This window comes from Echinops telfairi, unplaced genomic scaffold (genome assembly GCF_000313985.2).
Source record: "Echinops telfairi isolate 266 unplaced genomic scaffold, ASM31398v2 ScPeMD7_5868;HRSCAF=6743_0, whole genome shotgun sequence".
NCBI lineage: Eukaryota > Metazoa > Chordata > Mammalia > Afrosoricida > Tenrecidae > Echinops > Echinops telfairi.
Window position 1 is genome coordinate 12,521,235 of NW_022109767.1, and position 19,766 is coordinate 12,541,000.

Here is a 19,766-nt window from a genome sequence, read left to right on the forward strand (position 1 = left end):
CCTTTAAGGAGGATTCTACTACTCCAATACCATTGTCCTCACGAAGCACATATTACTGAATATTTATAAAATTTTATGGTAATACAAATTGTGTGTTATGATTTACTGAATGGACAGTTGTTTTTTTTAGTTTATTGTGCCTTTTGCCCTTGCATATTACACACAACTAATATCAATTATAATTTATATCAATATCCACTTATGTATCCAAAAATGTAAATCACCACATGTGGCAGACATGGGATAGCACTGCAAAGATGCCCCTCCTTTCTTGGTTGGACTCTGCCCAGCTGTGAAGACAGTGATTGACTGACAGTCTCCTTTTGTTAACTTCTTAGGCTCATAATACTGTGAGATGACCCCTACAAATGTCCAAGCAAATGTGTGGTACAGTAACCTAGCTGTTTCTGCTTATAACTCCTTTAAAGAGCAATGTTTGTTCCTCTGTTCCTGTTTGGCTCCAGGGACCATAAGATTTGCACTGCTGTCTCATGGCTCACATTATTCACTCCTGGCTATTTAATTTTCCTTTCATGGCTGTCCCTTCCCCATGAACCTTAGGGTTAGCACCCCTAACCCAAGTCAATATCTATTTCTAGAAAATCAAGACCCAACTTCCAACAGCTTAGAGTTGTTAAGTTTATTTTGACCTTCTGTTTTTCATTCCATTCTATACATTCTTATTGGAAATGTAGAAATTAACAATGAGAAAATGGAATAGAATTAACTCTTAGTGTCTCAATAGTTTTACATTTCAACATCTGTTCTATGCATGGCTGTGAGGACCAGCCCACAGCCAGAAGGGTCTTAAGGGGGTGGTTGTGTAATTGAGGGATAAACTAAAGAGACATGAGGCAAGGCATACAAGAACTCACCTCTTCCATGTCTACCAAAACCAGAATGAGACAGTAATGTATTCTATCCAGACTTATATAATCTCGCATATGCAAGCCACAGTAAGCACATACGTAACAGGAAGGGTTTGTATTAGAGAGAAACACGTAACATGAGGGGGACAAGCTAGGGAAACAATTATCAACCTGTGGGTTGCCAACCCCGTTAGGGGTCGAATGACCCTTTCACAGGGGTTGCCCGATTCATCACAGTAGCAAAATTACAGTTATGAAGTAGCAATGAAAATAATTTTATGGTTGGGGGGTCACCACAACATGAGGAACTATATTAAGGGGTCACGGCATTAGGAAGGTGGAGAACCACTGAGCGAGGGGTATACACACAATAGGAAGGGGAGATACTAGAGACATCCATGTGACAAGAAGTTACATACATACATAACAAGATGGGTGTGTTCTAGAGTCAAGATGGCAGCCTCAACTTGCTCTTCTCTGAGCTGGCTTGACCTTAGATATCTCTGAGCTCTTCTCCAGGGGAACCATCTATGATCCTTATCAGAAGGGAGTGGGCCCTACTTAGGGTTAAATGGGATGACAGCTTTTGATGGCAGACAACCTTTAGGCAGATAGCCTTCAAGCAGTTGACCTTCAAGAGTATTGTAAGCAACCATGTGCTTGCAAAAAGCACTACAAATTTGTCATTATTATGGGGGGGGGCATTGAAGGGGATAACTTTAATTAGGAGAATATGATTAGAAAGCATCTCCAATTTACAAACATGAATGTCACCCTCCATGGGAGTCCCACCTCCCAGACTCTATGTATGAATGTTGAAACTTTGTCTGAATACACTCTCTTCCCAGTTCTATTTCCCACACATGGCTAGATTTCACTGCTGTAAAATTAGTATGGGTTATTTGGACAGTAATGCAATGAACTTTTAAGCTTTATATTTTCCTTTACAATGCTATGTTTCCAGCTCTACAGTCTAGACTGTCTTCTAATTAGTCATTTTAATTAAAAAAAAAGTTACTTGTAATCATGTAACTTCAACTGTTAAAAATGTTGCTTCAGTAACTGTTACACATGCCTGGTTTAATGAACTGTCTATTTCTCTGTGTGCTAGAAGGTTTGGATCATTTAAAGCCAATTCTATCAACCTTTAAATATGAAAAATTATGTTACTCTTTTGCCCTATGTTGTCTAAACTTTAAACTAAGATTTAAATGGCTTTTGTTAGGGTATTAAACTAACATATGAAAGTTCAAATTATCAGGTGCATACAATATAGGAAATATATAATGCTGCTTTTATAGAGTAAGATAAAGATATTTATATTTTCAGTTGCTAGCTTGAGAAATTAGTAACTCAGCAAATACTCCTGAAGTATCTTTTTATTTTCTAGTATTCTGGAACTTTTGAATATTTCAACCAAAACAAAAATCTAAAAGATGTAAGTCTTAAATAAACATGTCTGGCTTTATATAATAGCATTGCTACCTATTTCTTGCATAAATATAGCATGATCTAACTTCTCATAGATGTGCTTTTCTGATCTATAAAAATTAAAATAATATGGACTGACTTCTTTTGAAAGTTATTGTGATTATCAAGTGAGAGGATGTGCATCAATATGCATCATACATTTGCATTATTTTATCAGTATAAAATATAATTATTTGATAAAGCATCAACTAAAGAAAATACAGATTAATTTAAGAAACTTAGTTGAGTATCTAAAGAAAAATGAAGGAGGCATATCACTGTCAAGACACCATGATTACTCTAATCGGAAACAAAAGACAGCTTAGAAGGATGCAGAGTGACTGGTTCAATTCGTTTACTTTAGTGTTCATCTCAGATTTCTTGGTATAGGAGAATGTGATCAGACATTATTCATGGTGTCGTATTCACTTACTAAGTGAACACATATTTGAAATATACATGGAGACTTCTAAAATTTTGTGGGGAAAATGGAATTAAAGAATTTTTCCATGAACTTTTGATACCCCTTTGTATCCAGATATATCTACTGAGAGATTTTAAGTTTTTATATACTAATATACTCTTGTGTACATGATTTTATATATATGTGAATTGTACTGTATCCTTCAATCTTCTTTCTCCTTTTCATTCCTTATTTTTTCCTCTTTATTTTTGTTAAGGGATTCTACTTTGTTAAGTCATGTGTAGCCACATCTGTCAAGTAGCACAGTGAGAAGAGCCTTTCATGGCCTCATTTGAGCCTACATTGTTCTCCCTGTTCACTGCTTTGTGCTGTAAATTGTGCTCTGCTGCATCTCAGAAGTCATTTGCTTTAGTATAGCATGCTCCTGCAAAAAAAAAAAAGTCTGTTTTTATCAAGAGAGAAACTGAAGTTTTCTGAGCTGTATTTTTGGCAACAGTAATATAACATACAAAATACAAAGTCGTATTTAAAATACTCTCCATCAGAAATGCTACAAAGGAATAAGTTATGACATCAAAAGAACAAAATTCTCTTCAATATTTATAGAGCATGGATCGTGTACCAAAATTTTAAAGCAATTAACACTACATCTTAGCTTCTTAAAAGGAAAATAAGAGAAATAATAGTCAATTATTTTCTTTTCTATATGTTTAACTTTTTCTTTAAAAATAAAAATTACTATGCTCAAGTCAATACAATTTTTAACATTTTAAAAGTTTGGTATAATATTGGAAGCAATAATCTCTTGTCTTCTTTGAAAATTGGCTTTAACACTACCCAGAACCTACCATTCAATATTTGTGCATCCTTTTAGTATATATGCACACATATATAAAACCAAAAGACCAAACAAGTTGATGCTGAGTTAAATTCCAACATGCAAAAATACTGTACGATACAGCAGAACTGCCTCGTAAGGTTTCCCAACCTGAAATCTTTACAGAAACAGACTTTACAACCATGTCTTTCTCCTGAGGAGTGGCTGGTGAGTTTGAACCACTGATGTTTGATTAGTTGCTGAGAGAGAACTTAACCATTGTGCCACTAGAGCTCCTTAATACACATACATATAAAAATACATGTCCTATAAATAAAACATGTATATATACGTGTATATAAGAATTAAAGCCATGTGATAATGATCGTTAAAGCAATGTGACTTTTCATTAAAGGCTTTGGATTATTTTTCTTTCTTTCTATGGAGGATTCTTCTCATGGATTGGTATTGAGAAAATGTTTTTCAAGCTCCCTTATTTGGTCCTTCATTGCTTCAGTTTAATTGCTTTCTTCTTTCAACATATTACCTACTTTAATATCTTATGTTAATCTTCTGGGCTTCTATTTTCTATTACTTCTAAATTTTCATTTACGTTGTCAGATTGCTCTTGTGTTTTTCTGGATTCTTATATAGTTTTTTAAATATGATTCTCTCAATATTTTTTCCCATTCATTGAAAGCATTTAAGAATCATTCTGATTTATTTTACTGGTTGTTCTAATGCCTTATATTCCTCAGGCCGGTCTTTCGACTCCATATATGGGTCACTTGTGAGTGCCATTCCTTTTTGATTCTTTGTATGAGCTGTAATTGTTTGTTGTCTTTGAGACATTTGTGATTTTAAAAATTATTTTTTTAGTTTAACTTATTATTTGTGTTATTTTAGCAACAAGTGGTTCTGGAGTGACTGGTGTTGTGTTAACTAAGGTTAGCTGTTGTAGGTGAGGAGGTGGCTGGTCATGTAAACACAGTCATCTTCACTGCATGGAGTATAAAAGATGGATATTAAAAGGACAAATCAACAACTGCAAAACCAAAAACAATCAATCTGATGAGCCAATACCCAAGCACACAAACAAAATACAAAAAGTAAACTTTTAAAACACATCCAAATCCAAAATTAGTAACAATAATAAGTAAAGAAATAACTAAAAAAACCAAAAAAGCCAAAACAAAACAAAAAAAAAGAAATAACTAAAGAAAGTAATACCGAAGCTAGAACCAGCAGCTACTTTTGTCTAAGTTAACAGTATGTGCTTCTCAATACCTGCTCTTCTATGCGCCATAGGAAGTTCCCACTGCCCTCCTAGCTTAAAAATGCCCCTCAGCAGCCTCAGTCAGGATCAGACCCTTGAAGGCCATGAAAATGGGTGTCCTACTGCTATGCTCATTTAATAGCCTTAAACCAGCAAGCTTAGTCCCAGGACAGAAGAGTCTATGAATATAAACACCTCGCGCCACTGATGGTTTAAAAAAGTAGCTCTAAGCCTCTCAGCCAGGCCTAGGGCACTGGTAGTTTCCATCAACTCAGTTGGTGCCAAACAGGATTTTGCAGCCATGATTATGTGTGTGAATGTGGGGCTGCTAAGTACCAGGAAGCCACGGGGTCCAGAAACGGCTCATTCCTCATGGCCACAGTCTCTCGTTGTGTAGGGTTTTCCTCACTTCCTTTTTCCCTCAAAAATATGAGTTTCCAGGTTTTTCTTCCCTATCTTGTAAATCCAGAAATCTATCATGATTTGCTCATAATATTCACTGATGTAACAATTAAAAATTGTGTATGATTATTCGTTCCTGTTTGCAGGTGTGGTAGTTACATAATCTGTTGCTAATTTGAGACATGAGTGAAGGGGTGGAGTCACAGCTTGATGAGCTCATTCAGAGGTGCCACAGAGATAATAGCTCTGTGGAGGTGGGACACAGGCTCACTTCCTGCGATACATGCTTGCTGACAAGACATAATGAGCTAGACTAGAGCCCTGGAGCTGAGGGAATCATGTAGAGACCATGTGGCATCATTGCATGTGTTTCATGAGTCTGGATAGGAATTTTTAGATTGGTATCAGACATATGGGTTAATATGGGACTTATGGGCTTGACCATAAGTACTTGTACTGGGCTGGGATATTTTATCAATATTCAATTGTTCTTGTATATAAGTTCTTTCTTATATACGTATGTGTGTTTATGAATTTGGTTCTCTAGACTACCTGGACTCACACATTATGATACCTTGGAATTGTGGGTTACTAGAGAAAGAAATTATAAAGATGGAGAGTGGATCCTTGTTTGACCTCTGCCTCATGGTAGTTTTTATTCTTTGGCTAGCCAGAGGTCAGAAATGTCTATGCCGTTTACTTTTTCTACAAAGTAATGGAAAGCTAAAGTTTTGATTATTTTGTTTGGTTATAGTCTTTGATTATTTCTGTGTGAAATAGTGACAATGAATGTGATTAATGTATATTTTGAGCTCAGGGGACAAAATTGCCCCTGGAATTTCTCAGTGCTGCTTGGCAAAAATGACAGATAGAAGGTCAAAATGGCTGATAAAATGCCTGACTCCAGTTTGAAGCTGTCAGAGACCTAATCCCATGTTTTTGAATCAATGGAATAGTTTAGATAAAGAATTAAGATACCTAAATATGATTATCCTTGACTGTTCAATGAATTGAGAGTAGTGTCTTATTCTACTTTGTTTATACTGATTTCTTCTGCTTATTATTGTTGATATAATGATAGATAGAAATGATTATTGGGAAGTATGAAAATAGAGAGCTTGTAAGCCCACTTGCCTTGACTCATTAAAATTTGATCTTTAAATGGGTTTAGGAAAAATCTTTTTTGCAGGCTCTGAAAAGATAAACCCCACACAGTGCTTTGGAGTACGCAGGAGATTTGCGTTCCAAAAGACTTGCATATGGGGACTGTTGACAGGTTAAAGAAAAAGGAGCTTTGGCTTTTTGAATCTTGCACTAGTGGTTTTTGTCAGAAGCTGGAAAAAATCTGGAACCATGAATAAATTTCTGCTCTAGGACTGAATGTTAAAGGGAGCCTGTGAGTAGGCTGAAATGCTTGCTAGGTGACCACCTGGATCTACTTGTTGAGTGGAAGTGGGAGAAATACAGCAATAAAGAGATGGGTTGAGTTTGGCCACTGACAACTGTGGACTTGGTTTACAGGGGAAAAAAGGCGAAGATGAGAGCGGGTTGACTGGTCTAAAGTTCATGAGCTAGCACTAGGGGACTAGACTTGTTGAGTATTGGTGAGATCCCATGGTCTAAAGGCAAGGCGACCAATGGGCACCCTGTGGGGGCTGAGAGAGGCAGCCTGCATTGAGTTGACCAGAACCCGAACAGGTGGAGAATTTTGAGCCTGTGAACTGGTGCTTATTGTTGCTGACTTTATGCACGGCCTGTCCTGATTTGACTTTGATTATGGATGTGGACTTCACAAGGTTCCAAGTGGAATAAAGATTCTTCATGTCAAAGAATATGATTGTCTCCTCAGAGCAATGGGTTGATGTAAGTGGGCAGTATAGAAATTGGATACCCAACACGGGGTGAATAAAGACATGAAGTGGTTGGCTTACAATCTTTCATAGGTGGGGGAATATATTCCTGGGATTATAGGATTAAGTTGTTGGTTTTGCTTAACTGCAATTGTTAGACATAGGATATATATATTTTTCAATTATAGAATGTCATGCTTAAATGAGGGTGGCACATATTGAATTGTCTGCATTTTAGTTTTATTCTGTTAGGTAACATAAATAATTTTATTATGGTTTGAAAATTATATATTGCTAAAGAATTGTGTGAAAGTGTCAAATTGATAAAGGGTAGTCAGTGGTAGTTACATAATCTGTGGTCAGTTTGAGACTTAAGAGTGAAGGGGTGGAGTCTAGCCTGTCAATCAGGTTGAAGCCTGATGACTTCATTTGGAGGCACCATGGAGATAAATAGCTCTGTGGAGATTGGACACAGGCTCACTCCCTGTGAGATATGCTTGCTAACAAGATACATGGAACTACGCTAGAGCCCTGGAGCAGAAGAAGCCGCATGGAAACTTCTGCCAGCACTGAGATGTCTCTACCACCACTGGATCCACGAGACTTTCCACCCACTGGCCTGTAATCTTTCTGCATTCGGCATCGTTGGATGTGTTTCATGAGTCAGAATAGGAATTTATAGATTGGTATAGGACATATAGGCTAATATCAGGCATATGGACTTTATCTGGACTGGACTGGGATGTTTTCTTTTTTCAAATTTTTTTTAAACATTTTATTAGGGGCTCATACAACTGTTATCGCAGTCCATACACACATCAATTGTGTAAAGCACATTTGTACATCGTTTCTCAAAACATTTTCTCTCCACTTAAACCCCCGACATTAGGTCCTCATTTTTCCCCTCCCTCCCCACTCCCCCCTCCCTCCTGAGCCCTTGATAGTTTATAAATGGGTATTTGGTCATATCTTGCCCTGTCCGACGTCTCCCTTCACCCACTTTTCAGTTGTCCCCCAGGGAGGAGGTCACACACAGTTCCATGTAATCGGTTCCCTCTTTCATACCCATTCTCCCTTTACCCTCCCTGTTTTGCCACTCGCACCACTGGTCCTATAGGGCTCATCTGTCCTGGATTCCCTATAGGAACTGAAAATACTGGGATGTTTTCTTAATGTAAAAATTACTCTGAAATAAAACTCCCTCGTTTACAGTAGGTTTTCTTTGTTTTATTGCTAAGGAGTTGGCTATAAAATTCAAATTTACTAGGAAAAGTAGCATGAAAATACTCATATGTGGTCATGGGAGTTCTATTGTTTACTAGCTATATTGCTTTGATGTTAGTTAGAAGTTAAGTACAATTAGCTGCTAGGTCAGTAGGTCAAACCCAACAGCCACAACACAAGAACAGGTCTGTTTCTGTCTTACGCTCTGAAAACAATATGAGATAATTCTACTCTGTCCTATAGCATCCCTAAGCGTGAGACTGCAGTTTGCAGTAGTAGATTTATGAAACGTTCAATAAATGGAGACCCTAACAAGGTCTAATCTTTCTCATCTGAATACAGTTTCTGAATAATGTACCTGTTATTTCCTAGAGTGCTATTATGAGTAAATCTCGTGTTTGTTAGAGCAGTCTTCACTGTATGGTATGTTCTCACTCTGTGATGTTTATGTGTATTAATTAATAGTACTAAAACACTAGATTAAAATGTATAAATTCACTCGCTGATGTAAATTGATGTCAACTCATAGCGACCCTATATAGTGGTTATGCGTTGGACTTCACACCACAAGGTAAGGAGTTTGAAACCACCAATCTTCAAGGAAGAAAGACTTTCTACTCACACAGTTACAGTCTCAGAAACTCATAGGGGCAGTTTTACTCTGTCCCTTACAGTTATTGTAAGTTAATGTGTAACTTACCATTATCAAAATGTTAAACATATCATTAAACCAATAACAAACGATTTGCGGTTCACTAACTAAACTGTTTAACCAAGAAAACTGCAATCATGCTTGCAATAAAAAAACCCAGTGCTATTGAGATACTTTCCTTTTCTGATATCACTAGAGGAAAAGATGAATGGCACAGGCATGGATGCCTCGACTTTCCCCATTAATCAACAACTTCCATGGACTCAATTGCTGACAGCTATTTTTTGAATATTTACAGAAGGCAGTGAATGGATCACCTACAGTAAATCACATTTGTGACAAGAGGCCATTTCATTCAGTAGACCATGAAGAGTTGACTGTACTTAGTAAAAGATGTAATACTCCCAGGGCTGTCTCCTTCCTGTGATAAAAAGAAAGTCCTATGTCTGCAATGCGGCCATTCCAGAGAGATGGATGTTTTATTTCAGAGTTCTCTTGAACAAGCCATGAAGCATGGCATTAGCTGACCCTCAGGGTATGGCTGACTTTGTTACCCAGAGCAGTAAGGGTGCCCTAATTCCATATCCATCAGTAACATTTATGACCTGATTTTAAAAGACAAAAGAGCAGAAAATGCATTAATTACTAATGGAATCTACAATATAAATCCTACACACATATGCACATACATGCAGATATGTACACACAAGAATCGCTGCTTTGTCTTTGATGTATGACCCATTCTGATTCATAAATGATTGAAAAGAATAAACTAAATACATATTTTAAATATAACATGGTCTTCCTTCTCTATTTAATATGGTCAATGATCCTGAAAAACTCTCAATGTTTTCTGGTCTATAAGAAAGTCTGAGTAAGTTGGATTTATGCATAATCATTTCATGGTTGAGAAAAAATTTATATTCCTCTATAGCCATCCAAGAGAGACTAGGAGTTCTTCCAAGAGTTATCCCATGCTTCATTAATCTTTAAGGCCACCTTCGACTGCACCTATTATAGTTACTTAAGACTAATTCTTTTTTTTGCAGTCTTCCTTATCTATTGTCCACCATTTAAAAAATTAAAAAAAAATTTAAATCATTTTATTGGGGGCTTGTACAACTCTTATCACAATCCATATATACATCCATTGTGTCAAGCACATTTGTTGCCCTGATCATTCTCAAAACATTTGCTTTCCACTTGAGCTCTTGGAATCAGCTCCTCATTTTTTCCCCTCCCTCCCCACTCCCCAGTCCCTTATGAACCCTTGATAATTTATAAATTATTATTACTTTATCATAGCTTACAATGCCCAACGTCTCCTTTCACCCACTTTACCGTTGTCCATCCCCCAGGGTGGAGGTTATATGCAGATCCTTGTAATCGGTTCCCCCTTTCTACCCCACTTTCCCTCTACCCTTCCGATATCGCCTGCCACTCTCACCACTGGTCCTGAGGGCTTCATCTGTCCTGGATTCCCTGTGTTTCCAGTTCCTATCTGAACCAATGTACATCCTCTTGTCTAGCCAGGTTTGTAAGGTAGAATTGGGATCATGATAGTGGAGGGGAGGAAGCATTTAAGAACTAGAGGAAAGTTTTGTGTTTCATCGATGCCACACTGCACCCTGAGTGACTTCTCTCTTCCCCGCTACCCTTCTGCAAAACGATGTCCAGTTGCCTACAGATAGACCTTGGGTCCCCATCCCATGCTTCCCCTCATTCACGATATTATTTTTTTTCTTCTTTGGTGTTCGATACCTGATCCCTTCGACACCTCATGATCACACAGGCTGGTGTGCTTCTTAAGAAGAATTCATAGACCATAAGGACAAATAAAAATTCTATTGAGTTTCAAATGTTTGATTCCATTTCAGACATCATAGGAAATATTTTCTGAAATTTAGGAAGGGGGTGATCTAGCTTAAAGGTAGTTAATGCAAAAACATTTGAATACATTTGTTGTTATTGCTGTCAAAGAGACCTATTGGTTATACATTGGGCTGCTCACTAAACAGTTAGCAGTTCAAAGCCACTAGCCATTCCACTGGAGAAAGAGGAAGCATTCTACTTCTGTGAAGAATTAAAGTTTTAGATAGAAACCCATGGGGCAGTTCTACCTTGTCCTATTGGGTTTCTTTGTGTCAGAGTTCACTCTGTGGCAGTGAGTAGTGATTATATGTGCTATCAAGTTGATTCTGGCTCATAGCAACTATATATATAGATATCACAGAATAAATTGATAATCTGTTCCTATATCGCCCTTATAGTCATTGCTAACCATTGTTCCAGCCATTGTGTCAGTACATATCTTCTAGGGTCTTTCTTTTCATCACTTACCCTCTGCCTTACCAAAAGAGCCCTGGTGGCATAATGGATTAAGTGTTTGTCTACTAACCACAAGCAGTTTGAACTCACCAGCTGCTGTCCTGGAGAAAGATGAGACTGTATTCTCCTACAAAGATTTAAAGTCTCAAAAACCCAGAGATATATCTCTATTCTATCCTTAGGGTGCTTATGAGTCTTTATCAACTCAGGGACAGTGGAAAGGGATGGGACTATTTTACCAAGCAGAATGAGTTTCTAAGAGAACTGGTTCCAAGTAATAGCATATCCAAGGTAAGTAAGAGGTGGTCTCCCTCCCCTCTTTCTTAGGGAGCATTATAACTGGACTTGCGTCAAGACAGATTTGTTTGTTCTTCAGGCAGTTTATGATCTATTCCATATAATCTGTTACCACCAAAATCAATTATTCTGCCTTTCCTAGTCATTATCCAGCTTTCACATTTGAGACCATTGAAAATACTTAATCCCCCAAGTGACATTCTTGATCTTTAAAAAATTGTTATTTTATTAAGTTTTAATCTTTATTATAATTTAGATGAAGGTTTACAGAGCAGACCATCAGCCTTACATCCAGTGACTTACACACATTTTGTCTCCACTCATCCATTGTAATTTCTTCACTGTACTATAAGTTATCCCACTTCCTCCTACCTCCGTAGTGTTTCCTATTTCACTTTATCTTTTTTCCTAACTCTCTGCCTTGGATAAATCTTGCACTTATGATTTGATTTTAAAAATATATAAATAGAATTGAGTTTAGATTGTTGATTCTTTTCAGTGTGAAAACCTTTATTTACTTTTTATAGTAATGATCTAATACAAGTTGTGTCCTTTTGTGATTGATATATTTCACTTATTGTGATGTCTAGCAGGTTTATCCATGTTTGAGGCTTTTTGAAGATTCTTCGTTTTTCTTGGATGGTGTTCCATTATGCATATGTACCAAAGTTTATTTTTCCATTTCTCCCCTCATGGGAATTTTTGTTATTGCAAATAATGCTGTGATACTGGAAGCTGCGTCACTGATACTTCAAATGCCAACAGTGTCACCCAAAGTGAACAGGTTGCAGAAGAGCTTCCAGAATAAGAACAGACTCCAGAGAAAGAAATGGCTGTCCACTTCAGAGGAAGTAGCTGCTGAAACCTTATGCATAAATGGAAAATTTGTCAAACTCTGAAGACCTAATGAATGGAAGCACAGAATTGTCAGACTTAGTGCTGGTGGATGGACCCCCTGGGTTGGTAGAGACTCTAAATATGACCTAGGAATAGCTGCTTTCTTGGAATGGAGTTGACCATGGTGACATGAGTCTGGTACAGTCTGGGGCAGTGAAGTCTGCTGGATCTTCATTTGCAGAAGGGGCATGACTCAAGGTAAGAAGAAACAGCTGCAAAAATCTGCAAATGATTGTAACGTGTGTGAAGTATGACAAACAAGCAAAAACCAAAGTCACTGCCAACGAGTCCATTTGGACTCATAACAACCCTATAGGAGAGGACAGAACTTCCCCTGTGGGTTTTCTGAGACCATAACTGGTTATAGAAGTAGAAAGCCTCATTCTTCTCCCAAGGAGTGGCTAGTGGATTTGAACTACTGACATTTTAGTTAGTAAATGTGCTAGTCTGGGTAGACTACAGAAACAAATCCATAGACACTCATGTGTGTAGGAAAGAGCTTTATATACAAGAGCAAATTGAGCATTGAGAAAACATCTCAGCCCAATATAGATCAAGTTCATAAATCTTATATTAGCCCATATGTCCAGTACCAATCTATAAAGTCCTCTTCAGATTCCTGAAATGCCTGCAATGATGCTGAATGCAGGATGTAGGTGGAAGTCATGTGGCTCCAGTAGCATTGTAAGCATCTCAGCACTGGCAGAGGTCTCCCTGTGGCTCCTCCAGCTCAGCGCACTAACATAGTTCCATGTGTCTTGTCAGCTGCTATGTCTCCCAGGCTGTGAGCAGAGAGAGAGAGAGAGGAGTGTCTCCTGCCTCAAGGAGGAAATGCGGAGTTCCCAGAATCATCAGGAGAAGGCCATGCCCACACTGAGGCCTCATTGGCTATAACCTGATTGGCAGATTAGCTTCCACCCCTTCACCTTAATCCTCTCAAGTCCCAGATTAACAGCAGATTATGTTATGTAACTCCCATGAGTAACCCAACTCGTAGTCCACTTGCCACCAGGGGCCCTCATAACAGAGATTCAGAAATATAATTTCTTTTTTTTCTTTTTCCTTTCATTCTTTATTCTTTACGCCATTTCAAAGTGAATTGCTTAGTATTTAATCACTGCTTATTTTTTATTATAATTCTCTATGTTAGGCTCAAACATGTAAAATTAGTTCAATAAACACTTAAATATTAATGAAAATAATGGAATCAGGGTTATTTCGGTAATTATATTCATTTATTTAATATCAAAATTATAAACTACTACACTGTTTCAAAGGTGTACTGGCCTGGTAACTGAAAAGTTAGCAGTTTGAACCCATCCATCAGTAGTTTCATGGGAGAAAGGTGGGACTTTCTTTTTGGTAAAGAGTTATAATCACAGAAACTCACAGAAGTAGTTCTACTTTGTGCTTTAAGGTCTCTATGGGTTGGCTTTGACAAGATAACACTTTGATTAGAGACACCATTTCTGTTCCTTTCCTACTACTTTTACTTGATTGTCAAGTCACAGATTAACGTTTCAGATTACAATTAAACTCAAAATGTGTACTATCAGCAATGTATATAATTCCAGTGTTGGAGTGTGTGTTAGTCCGAGTTGAGTAGAGAAACAAATTTAGAGATATTCATATATGAGGGGGTACCCAAAAAAAGTGGAATTTTTTCCCCAAAGCTATGTATTTAGATTTTCTTTAATCAAACAACCTATCACCTTCAAAGCACTTTCCATTATACTTAATTCATTTGTCAAATTTGTGAATCCATTCTTGGAAACATTTTTCAAACTCATCTGTTTGGATGGCTGACAGCCCTTCCCTTCTTTTTTTCTTAACCTCTTCTACGTCATCAAATTGTTGTCCTTTCATGTCCATCTTCATTAGTGGAAATCAGAAGAAGTCATACAGAGCAATGTCAGGTAAGTTAGGTGCATGGGGCAAGAGAAATATGCTGTTTTTTTAAATAAAAACAGGCACACTGAGATGGCTGCATGAGCAGGTGCATTGTCGTGCTAAGAAAACCAGACCCCTGTCTGGCACAAATCAGGCCTTTTTTCCCCCCCATGCACAGTTATGCAATATTTTCAGAACCTCTAAATATAAAGTTTGATTAACAGTCTGACCTGGTGGAAAGAACTCCAAATGCACCTTCCCTCAGATCAAAACCACAAATGAACATGGTCTTGATCTTTGATGTTACTTGAGTTCTTTTGGGTTAAGGTGAGGATGGCATCTTCCACTGGCTTGACTGATGTTTGCTTTCGGTATCATAAGAGTAGCACCATATCTCATCACTAGTAATGGCCTTGTGAAGAAAGTTTGGGTCCTTTCAGAGCTGTTCTTTCAAAGCATAGCATGTTTCCACTCTACACTCTTTTTTTCTGGCCAGTCAGAACCCGAGGCACAAATTTCACAGCAACCCTTCTCATTCTCAAATCTTCCATTAAAATTTGCTGATCCACACTCCAAGACAGTCCAGATAACTTCCTCATTTCTTTAATGGTCCGTCTTCAAGCATACGTCCATGAATTTTGTTGACACTTTTGTCCATTTGGGAAGTTGATAGATGTCCAGAATGAGGTTTGTTATCAATTGACCTTCCATCTTTTTTGAAATGAGAAAACCACTTGTACATGCACATGAGTTTTTCCCGTAGCGCTGTCCTTGTAAACTGTGTTCAACATCATAGCAGCCTCTATGGCAAAATTTCACAGCCACACAGACTCATGCAATCACATGCAATGATGCAAAATGCAGGAAGATCACAGGCTAGTGGTACAGAATCTTGTGGATCCAATGGCGGTGGAAGCATGTCAGCATGAACATGACTCCATGTGGCTCCGAGTGACTCAGCAGCAGGAAGATAGGGACAGAGAGGAAGTTCCTGAATCCTCATGAGAAGGCCATGCCCGCGAGGAGGCATCATCAGGCTGTGACCTGATTGACAGGCTAGCCTCCACCCCTACATTGATTTATCGAGTTGACATGAAATTTTATGTACCATATAGACTCGAGTATAAGCCGACCTGAATATCTGCCAAGGCACCTAATTTAACCACAAAAACTGCATTAAAAATGTGCTGAAAAACTCAGCTTATGTTCGAGTATATATGCATTTTAGCAACTGGTTCTCATAAATCAAGCCAAAATTAGGAATTAATTCTGCCAAACTGGTGAGAATTTGCTGAATCCCATCGTTTGTTGAGTATATGCTATTTCTTCAAATAGTCCAGTGTTGCTGTGTTTCTTCCATCTTCTTTTGACTCGTCTTGCTTTATTAATATTGTGCCCATAATAGTCTTCAAAACTGTATAAGACTTGAATCATTTCTGAGTTGTTTCAACTTGATATATGCTGAATGTATTCTTCACTTTTCATTTTCTTACTCAAGGTCTTTGCACATTTCATTATAATAACATTTTTTTGTTGTTCTTGAGTTGGTCTTTTTTTATTATTTTTAAACATTTTATTAGGGGCTCATACAACTGTTATCCCAATCCATACACACATCAGTTGTGTAAAGCGCATTTGTACATCGTTTCTCAAAACATTTTCTCCCCATTTAAACCCCCGACAATAGGTCCTCATTTTTCCCCTCCCTCCCCGCTCCCCCCTCCCGCATGAGCCCTTGATAGTTTATAAATGGGTATTTTGTCATATCTTGCCCTGTCCGACGTCTCCCTTCATCCACTTTTTGGTTGTCTGTCCCCCAGGGAGGAGGTCACACACAGTTCCATGTAATCGGTTCCCTCTTTCCTACCCATTCTCCCTTTACCCTCCCTGTTTTGCCACTCACACCACTGGTCCTATAGGGCTCATCCGCCCTGGATTCCCTGTATTTTCAGTTCCTATTTGTACCAGTGTACCTCCTCTGGTCTAGCCAGACTTGCAAGATCGAATTCGAGTCATGGTAGTGGGAGCGGGGAGGAAACATTTAGGAGTTGGTCTTTATAACTTTCTTTTCAGTTCTTTTACATAATCATTTCTTCCGTTTTTATTAGCTTCTGTACTTTGAAAAATAAGTTTGAGTCTCTTCTGACACCTAGTTTGACCTTCTCTTTCTTTCCAAATGACCATTTGCTTACTTCATGTATGATTTTTACGTCATCCCCTAATTTGTCTGATGTCCAATAATTTCTCCAATCCGATGTATCAAATATGTTCATTAGATTGTCTCTAAATTCAAGTGGATATATTCAAGACTGTTTTTGGCTCTAATAGATGTGTTTTAATTTTCTTCAACCAGAACTTACATGTGAACAATTGACGTTCCATTCCACGTAGGTCTCTGATCTTGTTCTGACTTATAACATTGTGTATCTTCGTTGCCTCTGGCCACAGGTTTAGTCAGTTTTAATTATCTATTTTTTAGTATTCCATCTGATGAGGTCCATATCTATGTTGTCTGAAAGAAATTTAATAAAGAAGTTAGTCATTAGTCTTGCAAAATTCTATCTCAAAATCTTCAGCTTTGTTTTTATCATAAAGACCATACTTTCCAATTAGTGATCCTTACTCTTCAGCAGCAATTATCAGTGTATTTTGTTAAATTTTTTATAATTTCCACACTTATGAATTTGGTAGAATTCTTTTATTCATTACCTGCTTTAGTGGCTGATCAAATATTTGAATAACATTTACATTAACTCATTTTCTTGTAGGTCTTTATCCTATCATAGACAGTAATGTACTTCAAAAATGATCTTGAAATGTCCTTTTTGGCAATTAATGTAACAACATTCCCCTGGAAATTGTCATTCCTGGCATAGTAAACCATATGATTATGTGATTTAAAATGTCTAATACCAATCCAATGCCTAGGATATTGAAATTTCTGCATTCTATTTCATTTTTCATTATTTCCTAGTTTCCTATAGTCATACTTCATACAATCCATGTTCTGATTATTAATGAGTGCTTTTAGCTACTTTTTGCCCCATCATCATATGAGGAAGTCATTTTTTAAAATTGTATTTTGTTCTCCTTCCAACCTGGGGGTTCATCTTCTGGCTCTATACCAGACAATGTTCTAGTGCTACTCACAAGATTTGTCTGTGGTTATTTCCTCAGAATGGTACCGCCGATTCTTTCTTCCTTTTCTTTTGTTAACTCCGAAAGTTCTGTTGAAACCTGTTCACCATGTGTGACCATGTTGGTGTTTGCCACACCAATGGCATGACTTCCAGCATCACAACCACATGCAAGTTACTACAGTACAACAAACGGACCGATGATGAGAGGATAGTGATACAGGACCAAAGTAAGCCTGGAAGAAATAGTTATCAGAACAAAATTTAAACAATGTCTCAGGTGATCTGAAAGAAGGAAATACTACTTTCATGCTATCTGAATTCTACCAATTTGTATTTGAAAAAAAATACATAGGACCATAAGCATGTCACTACACAATTAACTATATTCATTAGTAGTTAATATGTACTTAATAGTATGTAAGTACTTCTGGTGGCATAAGTATCCTACTGGCTCGTGGTGTAGTAGTTATGAGTTGGGCCTAAACTGAAGGTCAGCAGTTTGAAACCACCAACCATTCCTCTGGAGAAAGATAAAGCTTTCTACTTTCATAAAGAATTGCTGTATCAGAAACCCACTGAGGCAGTTCTACCCTGTCCTACAGGGTCACTGTGACTAATAATCTATTTGATGACAGGAAGTGTGATATTTCGTTTAAATGCTTCTTTTTAAGTATTCTGTATGTAACCTTAGCCTTGAAACAAATGTTTCTAGATTAGTTTGCAATAACGATCTCCGCTTTTCATTTGATCTGTGGTGTTAAAGACAGTTAGTTTATGTTCAGTATTTAAATACAGAAATATAAAATATAAAATGCACAGAAAGGAAATAATGTGTAGAGACATTTTAATGGGTCGCTCCAGGGACTTGAAATAAATAATATATTTCTTATTTAAGAATATATTTCTTAATATATTCTTATAGTTATTTTTTAAATATGAAAACTTTGTTTAGGTGTTGTATATACCCAGTTTGAACAAATCGAATGAAAATTGACTTATTTTTTCAATTGCAATTTTTATCTGCACGCTGAGAATTAGGCTTCTACATCTCTGTAGAAGAGCAACATAATGTGTGTCATATTGGTTTCTTTGTTTGGGCACATTCATTATGTACTACTTATCCAATTTGCCCACATAGAAAATGTATCTGTGTATGAACATATTTAAGATGGTACTCACAATCAGTCCTCCTGGGGTCCCTGTCCATGTATAATCTTCTTTGCATGTGGATGGAACTTATAACTTGCTTTGAGTCAAAGCAATAGGGCAAAGGTTATGATATCTCTTCTCCTTTATTCATTATATGTATATGAGCCTCAACTAGTAGATTATTAGAGAGGCTCCTATCACTGACTTTGAAGAAGTATGTTGCCATAAAATTGACAAATTGGAAAAGCTTACATGTCAAGGAATAGCTGGCAGCTTCTGGGAACTGAGGGTTGTATCCAGAGAGAAGTTGAAATCTTTTCATCTTGCAGTTGCACCTTAGTGAATTCTGCTAACAACCCAAGGGAACTGAGAAACTAGTCAGTTCTTCCCCAGCTGAGCCTCTATTGAGATCAATCATAGGCAGGATATGATTGCAGCCTAGTGATATTGAAGCAGTTAAGCTATGCCCAGACTTTCAACTCACAGAAACTTCAAGATAACAAATGTTTGTTGTTTTAAATGGTTACTTTTTAAAAATCACATGCTATGTAATAATAGGAAGCTAATGTCATATAGTATGAGTGTTTCATGGTTCTTGTGAGAAGTAAATGAAGGATGCATGTGGAATATCTAACAACTAGTCCAGCATATATGGGCACTTATCACAAGTTGCTTAGAAGTTAAAGTCCATTAGGTTGTTGTTAGGTGCCACAGAATAGGTTGTGACCCGCAGTGACCCTATGCATACTAGAACAACATACTGCTTGGTCTTGTGGCATCCTCCCGTGGTCCCTGTGCTTGAGACCATTGTTGTACCACTGGGTCAGTCCATCTTCTTGACGGCCTTCCTCTCCTTTGATGCCCCTCTTCTGTGACACTCAGGATATCCTTCTCTCCTGACAGCTTGTCAAAAGTGTGGAAGATAATTCTTGCAGTCCTTGCCTTCAAGAAGCACCGTGCCCATACTTCATCGAAAACAGATCGGTTTGTTCTTTTAGCAGTCCAGGGTACTTTCAGTATTTTTTTGTGTGCCAGTTATACAATTTAAAGGCATCGATTCTTCTTCTGTCTTTTTTATTCA